General features: G+C 32.9%; 1 protein-coding gene across 24 annotated transcripts in view; it reads right to left on the bottom strand.

Annotated features, from left to right (window-relative positions):
• ZBTB20 (zinc finger and BTB domain containing 20) overlaps positions 1-21263 on the bottom strand; it is an 832086-nt gene that overhangs the window by 653348 nt on the left and 157475 nt on the right. For all 24 annotated transcript variants that reach the window (XM_073231612.1, XM_073231628.1, XM_073231618.1 and 21 more), the window contains one exon: positions 3401-3449. The gene's annotated coding sequence lies outside the window, so the exon portion shown is untranslated. The remainder of the gene's footprint in view (positions 1-3400; positions 3450-21263) is intronic.

The raw sequence follows: 21263 nt of genomic DNA, 5'->3' as shown, positions 1-21263 counted from the left end.
AAGGCAAATGAATCCTATTTAAAAGAACTGATCATTCTCCTGGTATTTAAGTTACACATTCGGCAGCTTTGGAAGCTGCATTAATCTTTTCAAATCAGTAAGGCCTCGATTACTTTAGCTTGAAAACTAAAATATTGTAGGTTTAAATGAGAGAATGCAGTTTCCAAAGGTGCTAAAAAGTCATTTAGAGAGAAGATATGATCTAATTATAAGCACTGAAATTGAGAATTTATGTACTTTAAGTCCAGTAGAACACACACTTATTTTTAGTTTTGCTTTTTTTTTCTGTTGGATGAGAAATAGCCTTACACTGTTTAATTTTCTGTAGCTTTGGATTCTTCAAAGAACATCAGCTGACTGTTATGTATGTTAACTCAAGCATCAAGTTTAAAACATCATAACTCAACTCCTTGAAACTAAAGATTCTAACTGTAAGATTGAATCATTTGTTCTGGTTTCTAGGATCAAACAATGTAACACCAAGCAAAAGCTTGTTAGAGATTATTTGGGGTTTTAGTCTATTCCATTTGTTCATAGACATTTTGAAGAAAGGATGATGTTCTCTTATAGTACTTTCCCCAAATGACCAGTAACTCAACTAAAAACTTATAAAACTGTGGATCATGAGGTAGATATTAACAATTCCTTAACCACATCTTATAACTAATGAATGAAAGTAATTGGTTCATATGTGAAAAGAAATTGATGAAAGGCTGGTGAATTTAATAAACAAGGGGATAAAGTACGTACTTTAATATGCAATTAAAGAACTGTCAAAGAAGTGGGACATGTTTTATTTACTGGCATATGAGAAGAGAATGGACATTTTTGCAAGCAACAAAATAGAAGCTTTGTGTTATCATGGAACTTAAACTCCTCTGGGCAGTGATCACCTAAGAGGAGCAGAGACAGTTACAATGTAATGACTAACTAGCTGACAGATGTATTATTCATGGCAGGTATGTAAGCAGTCAGAGCAGTGATGCTGGTGGCCTCTCCTCACCAAGCAGCTTTGCCAACATGGACTGGCAAGATGCGAAACCATAAAACCTAGAGCTAGCTAAGGAAAGTTTCAGCACAAACCATCTCCAATTTTAAAAAATACTGAAAATCTCTATTTAAGAATGGTATCCCTTGGGATTGGCCTATATTGTATTTACAGGATTTTGACCAACACTTACCTCTAATTACCTTACTATGCACAGCAACATGCCTGAAACACTTATCTAGAAAATTCCCAGTATTCTACAGAAAAAAAGTGATTTTAACACTAGTTGGCAAAATCTCTCTTGACAGGTATAACCATTATGTCATTACATGAACAGATGGTCAAAGTGGGTCCATTTCACTGACAGTATATTATGTGGGTCTTTTTACTCCCATACAATCAAGCCAAACAAAAACACAACACAGAGAGGTCATTGTGCCTTCCCTCATTTGGTTGACAGATTTATCTGTGAAATATGAAAATAAAAAACCAAATGGAGTATAATGTTGCATAGTACCATTTCTGCATAACATTTAATTGATATTCAAGTTTCATATTCAAAAATCATCCTGATCTTTGTAAGGATGGAAAAATATATGGACTTTTCTCTCTCTTTCAACCCCACAGTCACCATTAAAAAAAGAAGTTATATTTCTTAATCTTTGGTGTTTTGATCTAACCAACAGTTCAGAGGAAAAAAAGCAAGTTCCAGCTCTTTATTGGTATTCAGGTCTTTTAATGAAACCTCAGGGGAAAAAATATTTTAAAAAATCAAATCCCCATATAAATTCTATTTCTCTTTGAAAGTCTGTGCTCTCTCTGTATATATATATTTTTTACTGAATAATTTTTAAATATACCAGATCAAATATTCATAACCAAATGAATTAATAGTCTAGCAAATATCCAATCACCAGTTGCTACATTCTACACCATGAGATATCTTGAAATACACACACATACACACACGCACACACATACACACACACACATTTGTTGTTTGAATTCTTAATGTGGTAGCATCATCTCTACAACCAATCCAAGATACAATTTACCTTGATTTTTGTGAAATAAAAATAAATACCATGAGGCAAGGGAAAGATAAAAAATTATCAATATATTTCTATCTATAACAGGTTGTAGTAAGAACAACAGCCGAAATAACTTTACTAAAATTCATCTACACATGTGTCTATGAAAACTTAGGTGCAAGGAGAATTCTGGTTACCTTCCTTTAAAAAGAGCTAATGTGAAATATGAGGTTTAAGAGTACATCTTTAGTACTTCTCTACCTTAAAATATTGCCGAGTATTAATTTTTCATCAAGTTGTCATTTTCTTTGACATTTGGTTTTATTAATCAAGGCATTTATCATTAATTTGTAGAAAATATCATAATTAAGCCAAATAAAATAAAATCCTAAAAAGGTTAAAATTAGAAAGCAGGTGAATTAGAACTTTGACATTACCCTGTTGACATACTAGAGCTTTTGGAAAGTATAGGAATCAAGTTTTGCACTGAGTTGAGTGCCTCAATCTTGGGGCTGGCTGGTTTTTAAAAAATGTTATAAAGATTTGATTTAAAGCTCTCTGACAGTTTTGACATTCAGGTGAAAGTATTGCTGCTGCATTTGGAACAATTTGCATATCCCACTGCTAAACGGAATGTTTGAGGTGTGCACTGGTGTAAAGAAATTAAAAACAAGCTATCACACATGCTTAAGGGTATGTATTGACAAAACTGATGGTTGGATCACACTGCCCCATCCCCCTCCAATGTAATCTCTGATTGACTCTTCTATAATAAATTACCCTACCATGTTATTCTGCTGCAACATCTAACCATGCATACAAGAAGCAAAGTAATTACGGACCCCTCTTGTCTCAGAAACCTTCCTTAGTTTCTGTGTTCTTCATAGGCAATGTAGCAACACCAGTCTATTTAGTGAACTTTTTGCCTAAAATTCTGGATTTCGGACTATGAATAGCCACTAAATCTCATCTGTGTGGTTTCGTTGTCCCCAACAAACACTTTTTTTTTTCTTATACTTAGTTGTAAAGTTCTTCCTGACGAGGAATAGGTACTGACTTTTGGCTTTAAGCCAATATATCTATTTAAGAAAAAGGCAAGGTATAAAATCAGAAGAGTTCTGAGCTAACCTAAAAAGAGAGAAGAGGCCATAGTACATTCCCATATTGCAATACCCAGTTAGGCTGAAATATTCTGAGATGACACAGGGTTTCTTCTTTTTTGACTTATAATTTCAGATTAATTTTTAGGACATAGAAAAAGATACTATGTGTTAGAGGGCAATAAAAGAAAGAACTGAGGCAGTAAAACCCAAGGCCTAAAACATTAAGAAAACTTTTCAAGAAGATAAATCCCATTCAAGAAAATATCATTGAACATTACCTTCAGCCTTCAGCATCTCAAAGGGAAATTCTTAATACTTTTTCTGTGACTGTAAAAACAAAAACTTAAAATTAGAAATATGCCAAGAAAACAATTCATATTTCCATAATATCTTTATGACTAGTCATGAGAAGTAGGTAGATGAGTTTGTGCATGTGAACTAATATCTACAGTTTTAGAAAGAAAATAAAGGCTGACACGTTTATTTGTGTATGTGCAGTAGGAATACTCAGTAAAATGAGCCACAAAGACATAATCTAAAACACTCTGTATACAAGGTTTAGATGGAGAACACGTAATTACAGTAGTATTAAGAGTTTTCTGAATTTACACAATTAAAGGTTTTTCAACTATATTTTTATAATTTAAAAAACTATCCCAAATAGTTTTTATCCCACCTACTTGTTTATTCTTAATTATCAGAGATTTTTGCAAAAAATCTACTATGTGTAATACACTGGTAAACACTGGTGAGTTAGGACCTATACAGAGATAAAACATAGGCCCTACCCTCAAATTAGTGAGTGAGATTGGAGAGACTTAGATAATAAATAAATAAATAAATAAATAACCCAAAGAAATAAAAAGTAAAGGGTTGAAAGAAATGGGCAGCAGAAGGTAACATGTTCAGTACAGCTGAGCTGGTTTACAGTCCTAATGCACTGACATCAGAACATGGCTTATGTTTCCTGTCTCAGCAAGCAAGGCTAATAGTAGGGTCTTACTCAGATTTCAAGGCAGGGCTGTCAAAGAAAGGGATGAATCACTTCTAAATTCTTTTCCATCCAAATGCATTTGATAGTATAGAATCAAAGCTAGGACTGGAAGCAATATAGCAGGCAGGATGCTGAGGTGCCTTTAAAGTCAATTTGGTTGGTTTGAATATAAAAATATTTAACTAGAAACAACTCTCCTATTGAAAATTGAGTTTAATATTATATGTCACTGGAAAGTGACCTCTCTAAATTTGCTATGATCTCAATGATGACCTTGATGTTGTATTTACTAATAATCTCCACAGAGATTCAGCCATTCAAAGTCTCAAAAGCAGTTTTAGTAGTGGAAATGAATACATAAACATAAGCTGATCCTATAAACCTATCTATTGTAAAAGACGCATTAAAATAGGTCAAAAGATTTTAATCGATCGGGTCTTTAATATGCATTAACAATAATTTGCAAAGGGAAAACAAAGAGTTACACAACAAACCATACCAATAAACCAAAACAAATCTGAGTTTAGGCTGTACTAGTAGATAAATGGGATCCAGAAAAGGAAAATGATGGTCCTGTTACATTAAGGGTATATAGTAATATCACACTTATTTTGCAATGCCAAACTTCAAAAAAGGCGCTGAAAATTAGAATCTGTTAGGAAGAGCAAGATTAGGACAATTAATCATGGATATAAGAGATAACTAGGAACAGAAAAGAAAAACTGTTCAGATTGTTAGGGATCAAAAAGAGAAGGACAGTTCAGGGAAAATTACTTTGGCCATTATATTGTATTATAAAAGTAATCTTCACTTACTTATTGTCTGTTTCCCCCACTAGAATGGTAGTGCCATAAGGGGAGGCACTTTGTCTTTCTCCCTGTATCCTCCATTTCCAAGAATAGTGATTGCCACATACTAATGCATCAGTTTTATTGAATGAGAAAATGAACTGTCTGACCAATCTCTGAAACAGGCTCTAAGTCTACATATATTCAGAGATAAACAAGTTCAGGCTTAAAGAAGTTAAATGTTATATATTTAACTTCTGCAACTACAAACTTCTCAACTGACTGTTAGTCTTCCAATCAATATTCATTCTAGCAATGGGAAACAAACAATAACCCAATAAGCTGTTAGACTTGTAATGTCATATAATTATACTATGTCAGCAAGCAACAAGGTAAAATCGCATTGATAATTACATGGGCTCATATTTTAGATAGGTTTGCACAGGAAAGTTTCTCAGAGGAAGTGACACTAAGAAAAAGTCTTAATGAAGTGAGAGACAGTTAAACAATATCTGGGGGACTATAGGATCTGTTGCAAAGATTCAATGAGATAATATCCATGCAACAGCTAGCACACAGCAAACAGTACTCTCCATAACTATTATTACATTGCTATATTTTTATAAATGGTGAATTTCCCCAACAGCATTATAGATTTGTTACATTCATTTTCATTTCCCTGTAACTCCTTAAATAGTGCCTATCAAGAATTCAGTAAACATTTACAGAACTGAAAATAGGAGACAGAATTATCAGTTCATTAATTAGAAAAAAGTAAACAGTCTATATGAATATTAAAAACACCATATTTCATATGCCTGAGTTAATCTAACTTTGTTAAATTAATGTCACTTAATAGTGAGTCTCTTCTTGATTGAAAAGAAAGAAAAAAGGGACAAATATCTAAAATGTCAATAGCTAATAAGTCATAGTGAAAAAAAATAATTAGAAAAAATGAGTTATTAGGCCACTATCTTGACCACTCACATGCTCTGTCTGCTTTAATCAGATTAATATATTTTTCTAGCTCAAGGACTCTACTGCACAGGTATTCAATTCACTTATGTGTTCCTAATAAAAGCACAGGGCCTGAAACACAGCACTCAATAAATCTTTGTTGAATTGAACTAAAATTATATTTAATAGTTCTGATGCTTTAAAGTTATTTCAGTTTTTATAAAACATAAAACAAAATATGAGATAGAAAAAAATATCAAGTGTTAGGTTGTAGCCTTGTAGCAAATGAGTAGAGAACTCATTTATATATATATATATATATATATATACATATATATATATATATATAAAATTTCCTAAACCCCAATGTTCAAGGACTTTTGAGGCATATAAACAGTATTATATAACATAAGCATAAAGATTCATTAATTTGACTACTTAAAATTAAAAATTTTTACAAGTCAAAAAATATCTTAAACAAAATTGAGACCAATAAAAAATACAGATAAATATTTTTAATGCATATGATATTCACAGGGTTAATAGTCTTTCTCGATCAATAAATGAAACATAGCTCATTTTTTCAAAAGAACATGCAATTCACAATAGAAGACACACAAACTAAGATATATATGAAATGATATGCATCTGTAATAGCAATGAAAGAAATGCAAATTCAAATAACCTAAAATCCATGATGGTGACTGGTTAAATAAGTAATATGTGATATAATGATAAGCTTTCATTAACTATGGCAGATGAAAATTTATAATATATAATTAAACTTAAAAAGCAGGTTATGGCAATAATAATAAGACACCAATATTTAATAATTTGTGTACATACAAAATATACATATATACACTATGTACATTTGCTCATATGCATATATAAACATTGATCTGTATGAATATATGTATGTATGTATTAGTACAGCATGTGAGGACCTGAATACTAAATTATTTCTAATACTTATTTAAGATACTCAGATTAAGGCAGCAAATATTTTCCTTCTTAAAATTTCTTTCCAAATTTTCTATAATAAACATTAGCTACTTTTTTATAAGCATAAAAATCATTCAAACAAGACACCCGGTCTATGTTGCAGAAAAGAAAAAAGATGGTATACTATTATATTCTCTGAATGTCAAGAAAGTCATTTGAAAATGTCTACCTATCCCTGTTTTTGGTGATGGCTACTTCTGTTAACTGCATAGATTTAAAAACAAGAAGTAAGGAAGGAAAGAAGATGGAGTGAGGGAGAGAGGGCAGAAAGAGAACAAGAAAAAAAAAGGAACAAGATTTGTTAGAAAAAAAACAAAATAGCAACTGCCTATAATGGTATCCATTAGATCGCTAGAAGCCAAATTTTAACTGATCATATCTTAATAACATTTTCAAAAATGACACAGCCTGAAACATAGGAAACTTAAGAAATTTGTCTATATAAGCATACTGTTATAAGATAAAACATGCATCAATTTCAGTGAAGAGACAAAATATCCCATGAGAACAGATGAAGCGACACTACATCATTTTGGGAGTAAAAGTGTAATTTTAAATAAGTAAAAATTAAAAATAAGCCAATACCTTAGAACAAAATGAATAGAAACTGCCAAAGGCATTCTCTATCAATAGTGACAGAAAACCAGAAAACAAGACTTCTTCATTAAATAAAAATTTAAACCGAACAAAATTTGGTTATAGTCATCAAAAATGGCAAATAAAAACCAATTTAGAATCCTTACAGGACACCAGAAAGAACCTGTACAGACATGGTCAAGAGGACAAGATATATCCCTTCCAAAATGGGAAAAGGCTAGTTTGTCCAGAACGGTGCTTCTTAAGGTGGAAGTACTCATTTTAGCTTTGGGTAATATCAAAGTTTTTAAAAACATCAGAGAATCTGACAAATTCTACAGCAGACTTCTTCAAGAATCCATAAATGTGATCTGGCTCAGTCCCATACTGAACCATCTAAAATCAAATCAAATTCCACTGAGCCAGAGCTCCAGGCCAACAAAACACTATTCACTTAACTCAGTTATCCTTGCTGTTAGGTATTTCAGGGTCCCTCCCAAAAAGAGGGGAAAAGTCCAGGAAGATTATGTACTAAATGCTGCTTTTAACCCTAAAATCTAGTCAGTTTCTTTTTTTACTTGTCTCTTTAAAAGTAATCCAATCCCTTTCGTTCATTATGTGCAGTTCTACTCTGTTTATTTTTATTTCCCAATAGCAGAATATCTTAAATAAATTCTTAAAAACCAACATACCAACAAATAAATAAATTAAAATTCAATGACTAAAAAAAGTACACAGTCTAGCCTGCTTAATTATTTACAGGTAAACAGAATGCATTTCTGAACTATTTACTTAATCTCCTTCAACTAAAACTTGAAAGTTTTTGAGCTCAGAATGTGTACCCTTTCTACAGATCCATAAAATAATTATTTTAAAATATTCTATTAGGTTATTTTAATAAAAGCAATTAAAAACACCTAAGTAATTGTGAATTTAAATGTTTGTATAAATGCATAAGAAATACAACACATTTTTAAGATTTCAGAGGTCAGTAAAATTCCCTTCCTTCCAGTTGTCCTCTTTCACACTTTGCTCCACAATATAGTTGGACAGAATGAATAGAAATATTCTATACTAAGTTATACTAAAGAGATTGATATAAAAATGGTTTTGGAGTAAGCATTAATAGAATGTTTTTAGTCCTAAGCATAGCATAAGGAAATACAATTATGAAGCTACATAAAATGTTAGTAATTCTGAAACTAGAATGACAAAAAGAAAAAAATGAATAGTAGACAAATATCACCATTTTATCTGGACAAAATACCAGCACAGCTAATATACTGAAAAATAATTGCTGCTTGACATAAGTAAACATTGATTACTTGGAATGCTGGTTAATTAAATTTTCTCACTGGCTAAAGGTTCACCAGGGAGAATAAAGTTTTGTTGTGATCCTTTTCACTAAAAACCTAAGATATACTAGTGAATTTTTCTCCCTTTGTAAAAAGAGTATTGCAATTTTATCTTCATTAAAGATGAAACATTTATACTACCTTAGTGGATGGCTCTTAATCTTTTGGGGTTTCATAGACCCCTCTGTGAAGATGACAAAAAAGAAGGCTTTCTTTCTCTAGAAAAGTGTACATGTTCACAAAACTTGGTATAAAGTTTCCAAGAGTCCAGGGACCCATGTACAGTTCACTTGCTTTCTAATTATACAGAATTATAAATACATAGATATAGGAAATTGTACTGACTACACCATGACCCCAGGACATAACAAAGATGTTTAAAGTTGCTTTTTGAAACACTCTTAATAATGAACTATTTTCTTATGATTTCTCTCTTTTTTTCTAAAAGGGGAATTCATAAACAATTCTGCTTAATTTATCTTGGTTAAAGGTCAAGTATGTCTCCTTTTAGGACAATTGCACTACCAGTGCTTTGAACTTTAAAACAAAATAGTAATGTTTTCAAGTCATTTCACATTCTAGAAGTAGCAACAATTTTTGTATATTTCAGTAACTCTTAGAGGAGGCAAAGTCAGAGAGCTGCTTGATTTTTAAATTTTCACCTTTACTTCTAAAGATTATCAAATTATAGCAAATACATAAGCATTCCTTATATTCAGGTTTCATTCTAAATACTTTTATTTATATTTACTTATTTAAACCTCACAAAAACTCTAGGAGGTAGATGCCTAGATATCAGGTGCCATTATCCCACTTTATTGATGTGTAAACTGAGGCACAGAGAGATGAAGTGATTTGCCAAAGATTACCTCACTGCTGTGTGGAAAAACCAGGATTCACACGGAATCAGTCTGGCTCTACAAACCACACTGTCCACTTATAAACCACACTACATTTCCAGTTTCAACCCTTTATGAGCCAGTAGGCTTTCTTTTGTACTTTTATATTTAACACAAGTCCACCTCTCCACTACCATGCAAGAAACATTCTTACTGTTTTAACTAGACAGAGCCAATGGGGAGTTGTTCATAAGTTGCTGACAAAACTTGCACCACCTTTGTGCCACTGGCAGTTATATACAATTTCCCAGAGTCAAATGCACAGATGGGAAAATAAGACACCAATACATCAGTAAACATGGAACCCTACACTAAAAGCTGACCCCTCATTTCCTTTCTGGAAATAGTTCTGATGAGATACAAAATTGAATACATTTTAAGGGCCAACCAAGACAAGATAAATGGGCCATATTACCATAATAACAACAGTTCCCAAAGGGAGATGGTCTGGTATTCCTAATTCATCTGAAAAGAGGAACCAACCAGATTATACTTTCTGGTCTTAAATAGTTTCTGTGAAGTAAAACATTAAAATAAAATGCATATTTAGTAAGGCAAGTTGCTTCAGTGGCCAGAGCTGCAACATGAAAATTTTCTTGGCATATCCTTCTCCCTGACAGATTGAGTGCTCCTGGAGATAGTGAGCATCTCTGAATTTGTATCTCAGAATTTGCTTTTAGTGCACCAACCTTTATATTTTAGTCCCAGAAAGAGTAAAGGCTGATAATAAACAAACAAAAAAGGGAAAAAATCCCATTCTTACAATTGGTACAGAAAAGTTTTCAGTTATAAATTTATTCCATTTAATTTGTATTGAGTTTCTCCCTACATACAAATGTAACCAAGCAAGCACCAGTGAGACACAAATATAAAAGGACAAATAAGGTAGAATGTTCAAAGTCTTGAAAAATTGTTAAAAATCAGATATACCAGGAAGAAGGTAAAGTCCAAGACAAATAGGAAAACAGATGCAAGAATGCATAACAAGAAGGAACCTTAGTATAAGGCAGTTTTCTTCATTAGACCCAGGGACTTTATAGAGTAATTGATTCCAAGGGAATAAGAGCCTGGTTAAAATAGAAAGTGTGCCTGGAATAAAATATCATCCCTGGCTCCTTCTGTCTCTAAATCAGTCTACATAACATAATAAAATAAGTATTTGGAATTCATCTAGTTATTACCTTACTCCCTGTAATGATTCCCAGTCACTGACAATATCAAATCCTATGTGCTTGGTTTTCAAAGTCCTCCATAATCGGGTTCCATTAGTATCCTCTCTTTCAAATAATGCAGAAATTGTACCCTCCAATACAATCAGATAAGACTTTGGAATATACATTGATTGAGCAAACATTTATTGAGGCCTACAATGTGTCAAGGAATATTCATGGAACTGTTATCTACATGGTTTTGGAGCCAAAGAACCAAGTGCTAACCTCCAGTTTCTTCAAAACTCTCACCATCTCAATGCTTTCTCTCTTCTCACTCTTCTCTTTTTTTCCTGTCAGGACCTATTCATGGACTTCTCTTGGATTCAACAAAAGTTGATTCAGATACAACCAGTTCAGTCGCTCTCATTTTAGCTCAGACCACTTACATGTCTGCTTAGAAAATATTCATTTGGATGCCTAAGAAAACATACAGAGGGCTAACCTTATGTTCTGTTCCCACTAACACACTCACACTGACACAAAACATTGTGGATCCTAAATTAATACACACACAGACACACTTTTTACTAGGATTCAGACACACTGGTCTTTCTATTTCTTTATCAGCCGCACTTTTTGGGATCTTCTCCCAAATTGTCCCATGGTGGCTTCCCCTTCTCAGCATTCAGTGTAAGCTCATATGGCACCATGTTATTCTTTATCCCACTATCCATCCTTTCTGACCTAAGTCACTCTCTTCCATTATTCAGTTTTCTTTTCTTCAGAGCTTATCATTCTCTGCAATCTTCTATTTATTTGTAAACTCATTCATTGTCTATTTCCCTACATTGGGGACTCTATCAGTCTAGCTACATGTGACTCATTGTCAAATCACTTGGCCCTAGGCATTATGCCTGGGACACAGTGAGCACTCAGATATCTGAAAATGAAAAAATAAATATCAAAAAAAGAATTATGAAGGTAATATTCAAGCCATAATATTTATCAAGAACCTACAATGAAAAAGGTGACTTTTTAAGTTGAATCCCAGGCTGAGGAATGCTGTGTCCCTTACATAATTACATTTGGGAGGAAGATCCAAGATAAATTTGATGACACTTATTTTGAAAGAGTTTTAAATAAAACAGATTGTCACATTATTAGACCTAAAATGTCTCCATATTTAAGACTAACAACATTGTTTTTCTCAGCCTCAGTTCCCTTCACATTTCCCCATTAAAACTATTGATATATCATCATCAACTTTAAGAACAATTGAATGGAACTGAATGAAGGCAATGACAGTGTCACATATTTTATTTGGGACATTGACTGCTGAAATGAATGGCTCAATTCCTATAAAACATGAAAGATTCAGGGTACACCTAAATCCTAAGGGTAGTAATATGTACACATTCACTCCCTTCTTCACAAACTGTGCAAATATTCTACCTATGCCTAGACTTGACAACAATTCTAATGCTTCTAAAGTTTAAAAAAATCGTTAATTTAAACTGGAGATAAGCACACTTTCTGTGAAAGGTAAATGATAAATATTTTAGGCTTTGTAAGTCATACAGTTTCTGTCTCAACTACTCAGGTATGTCATTATAGCAAAGAAGTGCCATAGGCAATAAATGCATAAATGACTATGCCCGTATTTCCATAAAACTTTATTTACAAAATCAGGAAGTGAGATGATCAGGAAAATGCAAGTCAAAACCACAATGAGATATCACCTCATACCTGTTAGCATTATTATCAAAAAGACAAGAGATAAGCATTGGCCAGAATGTGGAGAAAAGTGAACACTTATACACTGCTGATAGGAATGTAAACTGCTGCAGCCACTATTGAAAATAGTACAGAGGTTCCTCAAAAAATTAAAATAATTTTATCATATGATCCAGCAATTCCACTCTGAGTATATATCCAAAGGAAAGGAAAATACTAATTCAAAAAGATACGCAGGCACTCCTATGCTCATTGTAGCATTAATTACAATAGGCAAGACATGGTAACAACCTGTCTGTCAACAGATGAACAGATAAAGAAAAAGTGACATATACACACACACTGGAATATTATCCAGCCATAAAAGAGAAGGAAATCCTGTCTTTGGACTTTGAGGGCATTATGCTAAATGAAATAAGTCAGAGAAAGGCAAATGTCATATGATCTCACATATTTAATGGAGTCTTAGGGAAGTCTAAAAAACAAATTCATAGTTACACAGAACAGACTGTGGTTGTAAGAAGCAGGGGTTGCAGGGTGTGAGAATGGGTGAAGGTCATTGAAAGGTACAAACTACCAGTTTAAAAATAAATAAATCCTGGGGATGTAATGTAATTCATGATGACTATAGTTAATAATGCTGTATTGTGTATTTAAAATTGCTAAGAGAGTAGATCTTAAAAGTTCTCATCGCAAGATTTATTATGGTGATCATATTGCAATTTATTCATGTATCAAATTATGTTATATACCTGAAATATAATGGTGTATGTCAATTATATTTCAATTAAAAAAACAGGCAGTAGGACAGATTTGTTGACCTCTGATCACCCATGAGTGAAGCCTACAGAATTTCTGTATCTGGAGACTTAGCAACAAAATTTGATTAAAAGGGGTACTAGGAGGCCTTGCATTATAAGCTGCTTTTGTACAATATGCATGCTGCTTTTACATGAACTGTATTAGTATTTGGGGGATTGATGGAGAGTATTGGGTAACCTAAACCCCTAAGATCACCTTTGACACAGCCACCTAATCACACAAATCAGTTTGGGGATATTTTTAGCATTATATTTTGGTCTTGTGTGGATTCATTTTTTCTTCCCTAACTATTCAATCCATCAGATTATTTGTATCTAATTTTAAAATTATTTTTGTAAAGCTACAACAAATACTCATTAAAGTTAAAAAAATACATTTCCTTTATCTGTGCTAATTCTGCAATTCTATTTTAAACAACTATTAATTTTGTCAGACATGATTTGTTTGTAATAAACTCATCTTGTTCATTGCTCATGCTTCCTTTGTCTTCAAGATGTTTACTGATTTCTCTTCCAGTGTTTTACTGAAAATGTCATTTCAAGTTATATTTTCATTATGACTATTATATGAATTGTTTTTTCCTCAAAATCCTTTAAGTCTTCTGAATTTCCCAATTATATTATACCTTCATATATCTAAAATACTAAATACCTCTTTGCCTGATTCTGGTTGATAACTATTTTCAAGAGGCATTTTAAACTCATTTTATGCTTCTCAGATTGTATTCCAATACCAAAATAGCTATACAATTAAACTATAAGATTGATTGGTAAAGATTCTAAATGATAGTATACTGATCCACATTGTCATGAGAAGCATTATTTATTAATTAGTAACACTATCATTTTCTATTCTCCATCTTACAGTTGCTGTAATAAATTCTATTGCCAATCAGCTTTAATTAAGTTATCAACCCTTCTATTTGTGATAACCAGTACATTGTACTCTATCTTTCTGATATCCAACTCTGCTTTATCTGTTCTGGGTACATAAATCTCTAGAACCTATGGTAGCACATTATTTTTTAGTTTCAACTAGACTTTTGCAAAACTGTTAAAGTGATAATGTCTACCATTTAAAGTTTACCATTAAGTTACATTAGCATGTCACACAACCATGAATTTTAAAATAAAAAGAGAAAGTATAAAATTTTAGATAATATAAAAGCTGCTTCAATTGGATTCAGTATTCAATAAATGAAAATACTTGAGAATCCTAGTAAAAGTAAGCCTTGAGATGGTTGAAATACCCATTCTAAATAATGGGAACATTTAGTAATTGTCTGTGCAAAACAAGGATCAGGCTTTTTGAGGTCATAAAATGCTTGACCTTTCCAGGAAAGGTGAATGCAGAAAGCTTACCACTAAATTACACAATAGGGGTAAGACTGTTGATTCTATCTGAAAACTAACATTTTCAAAAGCTCCGTAAAATAACCAATTCATCAAAGAAATAACTGGAAAGATTCTTTCTCTGTACTGATGTAGAGAATTACAAAACATTGAAAATTTTGAAAAAGAGGATTAAGTATTCACATCTCACTTGTAAATTGTGAATACCTTCCTTACCTATGCTCTTGCTATGTATTGAGAGTGCTGAAGAAAAGCAGTTCCAAAAGAACACAGGTTTGCTGATCCTGGATTCCTGTTAATACCACATGATAAAATAGGAGCTTTCACACACAATCTAGCTGACAGTTACTTACTCTGGACTCAGAGGGACCAATTTTCCCCTCTGAACATGACTACAGCACAAATCATAAAGTGCAAAAAATTGATTATAAGTGCAAACCTTTCAACTTCACTCAGGTATCAGCAAGAAACACCAGTTTAACCAAATGTGAAAAGAGGTCTGGGCCCAAGAGTTGAAAGGGTGGAGGGCAGACTGGAATTAGAATAATGTATCTGCCTCTGCTAAAATTTATCTGCCACCCTGAAAAGAATTAAACCAACCTTGCCAAAGATTTGTCTTGTTTAGGTATAAGCTATTTTATCAGTGCAATCTCACACATTTCCTATTCTCTCCCTCTCCTCCTCTCCTAAACTATTTTTCTTCACAATAGTCTCAAGTCCCCTTAAACTCTTTAAACTCTATCTCCTTCTCCACACTACTACTACAAACACACATACACACACAAATACACATTGCATGATGTATCACTGTTAATTTAAATATTTCTTTGAAGTTTTCTTTGAAAAAACCACATATGATTACTGACATGACAGCACAGCATTATGTCAGCCACTGAAAAATTAGGGCAACATGATCCAAGTCAAGTGTTAGTTACATTAATATACTTGCTGTGTGTCTTCTATAAGGGGATTACCATTCTATAAACAACTTTAATAAAGAGTCACATAAAAACTAAAGGGATAGAAAAAGATATTTCATGCAAATAAAAGGGAGAAAAAAGCAAGAATAGCAGTACTTATGTCAGAGAAAAGAGACTTCAAAACAAAGAAAGTAACAAAAGGCAAAGAATGACATTACATAATGATAAAGATCAGTCCCCTAAGAGGATACAATAATTGTTAATATCTATGCACCCAATCCAGGAGAACATAGATATATAAAGCAAATACTAACAGCCTGAAAGGGATAGAGAGCAACATAATAATATTAGGGAATTTTAACACTTACATCAATGGATAGATCATCCAGACAGAAAATAAATAAGGAAACAGTCATGTTGAATGACACATTAGACCAGATGACTTAACAGATATATACAAACATTCACCCAAAAGTAACAGAGTGCACATTTTTCTCAAGTGCATATGGACTGTTCTACAGAATTGATCATATATTAGGACACAGAAAAAGTCTTAATAAATTAAAAAAGATTGAAATTGTATCAAGCATCTTTTCAGACCACAGTGGTATGAAACTAGAAATTAATTATATGAAGAAAATAAAAAACCCACAAATACCTTAAGACTAAACAACATGCTTCTAAATAATCAATGGATTAATGAACAGATCAAAGAGGAAATCAAACATACAGGGAGACAAATGAAAACAGAAGCACAATGGTTCAAAATATGTGCAATGCAGCAAAAGCAGTTCTAAGAGGGAAGTACATGACAATACAGGCCTACCTCAAGAAATAAGAACAATCCCAAATAATAATCTAACCTCACAACTAAAGGAATTAGAAAAAGAATAAAAGCCTAGGTTAGTAGAAGAAAGGATATAATGAAGATAAGAGGAGAGACAAACAGAAAGTAAGAAAATAACAGAAAAAGATAAATGAAATAAAGAGCTGGTTCTTCAAGAAAATAAACAAAATAGATAAACTCCTAGCCAGGCATATCAAGAAAAATAGAGAATGTACGCATGTAAACAGAATCAGAGACAAAGAAGGAATAATCCCCATGGATACTGAAGAAATGCAAAGAATTATTAAAGAATTCTGTGAAAAATTATATGCCAATAAATGAGACAACCTAGAAGAAACGGACGAATTTCTAAAAATGTGCAACCTTCCAAGATGGACCCAAAAAGAAACAAAAACCTGAACAGGCCAATTACCAGTAATGAAACTGAGTTGGTACAAAAAATTCTTAACAACAAAAGTCCAGGAACAGGTGGCTTCACAGCTGAATTCTACCAAACATTAAAAGAAGAGCTAGTACCTATCCTTCTTAAAGTATTCCAAAAAGTAGAAGAGGAGGGAATACTCCCAAACTCATTCTATGAGGCCAGCATCACACTGATACCAAAACCAGACAAAAACACTACAAAAAAAAGAAAATAATAGACCAATGACCCTGATGAACATAGATGCAAAATCAATGTGATACATCACATTTTAAAAAAGGATAAAAACCACATGATCATCTCAATAAATGCTGAAAAAGCATTTGACAAAATTCAACATCCATTCATAATAAAATGGGTATAAAGGGAACATACCTCAACATAATAAAGGCTATGTATGACAAACCCACAGCTAACATCATACTCAATGGCAAAAAGCTGAAAGTTTTGTTTTTCTTCTAAGGTTAGGAACAAGAGAAGACGTCCACTCTCATCACTTTTATTTAACATAATGCTGGAAATGCTGGCCATGGCAATCATACAAGACAAAGAGATAAAAGGCATCTAAATTGGTAAGGAAGAAGTTATACTGTCATTACTTGCAGATGACATGATATTATACATAGAAAACCCTAAAGATTACACCCAAACCTATTAGAACTAATAACTGAATTCAGCAAAGTTGCAGAATACAAAATTAATACATAGAAATCTGTTGCATTCCTATATAATAACAATTAAGTAGCAGAAAGAGAAATCAGGAAAGCAATTTCATTTACAATTGTATCAGAAATAATAAAACACCTAGGAATAAACCTAACCAAGGAGGTGAGAGACCTGTACTCTGAATCTATCACTCATGAGATAAATTAAAGCAGGCACAAAGAAATGGAAATCTATTCTTTGCTCATGGATAGGAAGAATTAATATTGTCAAAATGGCTTCCTGCCCAAAGCTATTTACAGAATCAATGCAATCCCTATCAAAATAGCAATGGCATTTTTCAGTGAACTAGAGCAAATAATCCTAAAATTTATTTGAAACCACAGAAGACCCTGAATAGCCAAAATAATCCTGGGAAGGAAGAACAAAGCTGGGGGGATTATGCTCCCTAACTTCAAGCTCTACTAGGAAGCCACAGTAATCAAAACAGTGCGGTCTGGCACAAGAACAAGCCCTTAGGTCATGATACAGAATAAAGAATCTAGATATAAACCCATACATATATGGTCAATTAATATATTATAAAGGAGCCATGAATACACACTGGAGGGAAGACAGCCTCTTCAGTAACTGCTGTTGGAAAAACTGGACAGTTACATGCAAGAGAATGAAACTGGATTATTCACTGATACATACACAAAAGTAAACTCAAAATGGATTAAAAACCTAAATATAAAATATGAAACCATAAAATTTTACAAGAAAACATAGGCAAACATCTCTTGAACATAAGCATGAGTAATTTTTCTGGACACCTCACCCCAGGCAATAGAAATAAATGTATAACTAAACAAGTGGAACTATATCAAACTGAAAAGCTGTACAGCAAAGGACAACATCAAGAGAATAAAAAGGCAACCTACAGTATGGGAGAATATATTCATAAATTATTTATCTGATAAGGGGTTAACATCCAAAATACATAAAAACTCATACAACTCAACACCAAAAAATAATGACCCAATTTAAAAAATGGGCAGAGGGCCTGAACAGAGATTTTTCCAAAGACATGCAAATAACCAGTAGGCACATGAAAAGATGCACCACATTGCTAATCACCAGGGAAATGCAAATCGAAACCACAATGAGATATCACCTCACATCAGTCAGTATGCACTATCCAAAAGACAAGAAATAAGAAGTGTTAGCAAAGATGTGGAGAAATGGAAAACCTCCTACACTGTTGGTGGGAATGTAAATCAGTGCAGCCACTATGGAAAGTATTATGGAGAGTCCTCAAAAAATCAAAAGTTGAAATATCATATGACCCAATAATTTTACTTCTAGTAATATAACCAAAGAAAATAAAATCTATGATTCTAAAAGATATATGCATCTCTATGTTTATCACCACATTATATACAATAGCCAAGAATGTAAGCAACCAGTGTCCACAAATAGATGAATGGTTAATGGAATATTATTTAGCTATAAAAAGAAATAAATCATACCGTTTGTGACAATACGGATGGACCTAGTGGGTATAAGTAACTGGTGGTTACCATGGGGAAGGGGTTGGGTTGGATGGGTGAAATAGGTGAAGGGAATAAAGAGGCACAAAATCTCTGTCATAATAAAAATTCATCACTGGGATGGATGTACAACACAGAGAATATAGTCAATAATTCTGTAAAATCTCTATGTTAACAAATAATAACTACACTAGTTGGGGTAAGGATTTAATAATGTGGGTAACTGGTGAACCACTATGTTGTATACTTGAAACCAATATAATATTGTATATCAAAAAGTAAAAAGAAAAGAATAAAAAAGAAAAGGGAACCTACTGTAAGGAAGTATATATTTTCAAATAATATATCCAATAAGGGACTAATACCCAAAAGATATAAAGAACTCATACAACTCAACAGCAAAACAATAAAAATAAATTTAAAAAAAGGTTCACATAAAGAGACTAATGGACCTACTAAAAGTAAAGATAGGGTTTATGAAATGCTAATAACTGTAGTAAATACAGCAGATTCCACTGCTGATGTGATTATCTCTCTCCTTCACTTCAAATACACAGGTATTTATGATAATTTTTGACAATTAAAAACTGATTCAAGTTAGAATGAAAGATAGAAAGGGAAATCTCTGAGTGTCAGGAAAGGAGAGAGACCTCTAACCTAGAGCTGAGGGTGGGGTTGAAGCTTTGTTAGACACTAGGACATCACAGTCACATATACCCAGATATTTGAGAAGATTCAGGGAGTATTAACATCAATGAACGGACAACAGAAAAGACCTAAAGCCAATAATAGGGTGGAATGGCAATCAGATATACTTATTGTTGGATGCCCTACTCATTAGATTAGGAAGAGAAAAAATATACAGACTAGCATGGAGAAGCAGTAAGAAAACTTGAATTCTTAGAACTTTGAGTGGTAAAAAATCACATGAAAGAATTATGACAGAAGAATATGTTCCATAGGCACATCAGGAATCAGAATTTACACTGCATTTTTTGAGACTGGAAATTCAAGTTTAAAAGCATAAAAAAAATCAGTATTTCCTTAGACATCATAAAAACAATTAGTATTTCCTTAGACATTTATGGACACAGACCTTGGGCAAAAGGATAAAGGAAAAACTAAATCATTTTGGAAATACCTACTGAAATCTCATAGAAAACAACTTTCTTCACCTGAAATGAACTCACTAGAATATATGGATATATACACCTTATTTTAAAATATATTTATGAATAAAAAATGCTAATCATCATCTGAGCTTTCAGCCAGTGGTAATCCTTTTCTGATGGAAGGTTCTTGCCTCAATGTTGATGGCTACTGACTGATCAAGACAGTGGTTACTGAAGGTTGGTGTGGCTGTAGAAGTTTCTTAAAATAAGACAACATTGGAAGTCTGCCACATTGATTGTTCCTTTTATAAAAGATTTTTCTGTAGCATGTTGTTTGATAAAATTTTACCCATAGTACTTCTTTCAAAATTACTCAATCCTCTAAAATCCTGCCACTGCTTTATCAACTAAGTTTATGTATTCTAAATTCATTGTTGTCATTTCAACAATCTTCATAGCACTGTACCAAGAATAGATTCCATCTCAAGAAACCAGTTTCTTTGCTCAGCCACAAAAAGCAATTCCTTATCTGTTACAGTTTTATCATGAGATTGCAGTGATTCAGTCCCATCTTAAGGTTCCACTTCTAATTCTAGTTCTCTTGTTATTTCCACCACATCTGCAGTTATCTCCTCCACTGAAGTCCTGACCCCCTCAAAGTCAACTGTGAAGACTGGAATCAACTTCTTCCAACCTGCTGTTCATGTTGATATTTTGACTTCTTCCCATGAATCAAAAATGTTTTTAATGTCACCTAGAATGATCAGTCCTTTCCAGAAGGGTTTTGATTTACTTTGCTTACATCCATCAGAAGAATCACTATTAATCGCAGCTAGAGCCTTATAAAATGTATTTCTTAAATAACATCTTGAAACTTGAAATTACTCCTTGATCCATGGACTTCAGAATGGTTGTTGTGTTAGCAGGTATGAAAACAACATTGATCTCATTGGACATGTCTATCAGAGCTCATTGGTGATCAGCTGCCATTGTCAAAAAGAATAATATTTTGG

This window comes from Manis javanica, chromosome 3 (genome assembly GCF_040802235.1).
Source record: "Manis javanica isolate MJ-LG chromosome 3, MJ_LKY, whole genome shotgun sequence".
NCBI classification, from domain to species: domain Eukaryota; kingdom Metazoa; phylum Chordata; class Mammalia; order Pholidota; family Manidae; genus Manis; species Manis javanica.
The sequence above is the reverse complement of the archived record's forward strand: the minus strand, read 5'-3'. Positions and strand labels throughout refer to the sequence as shown.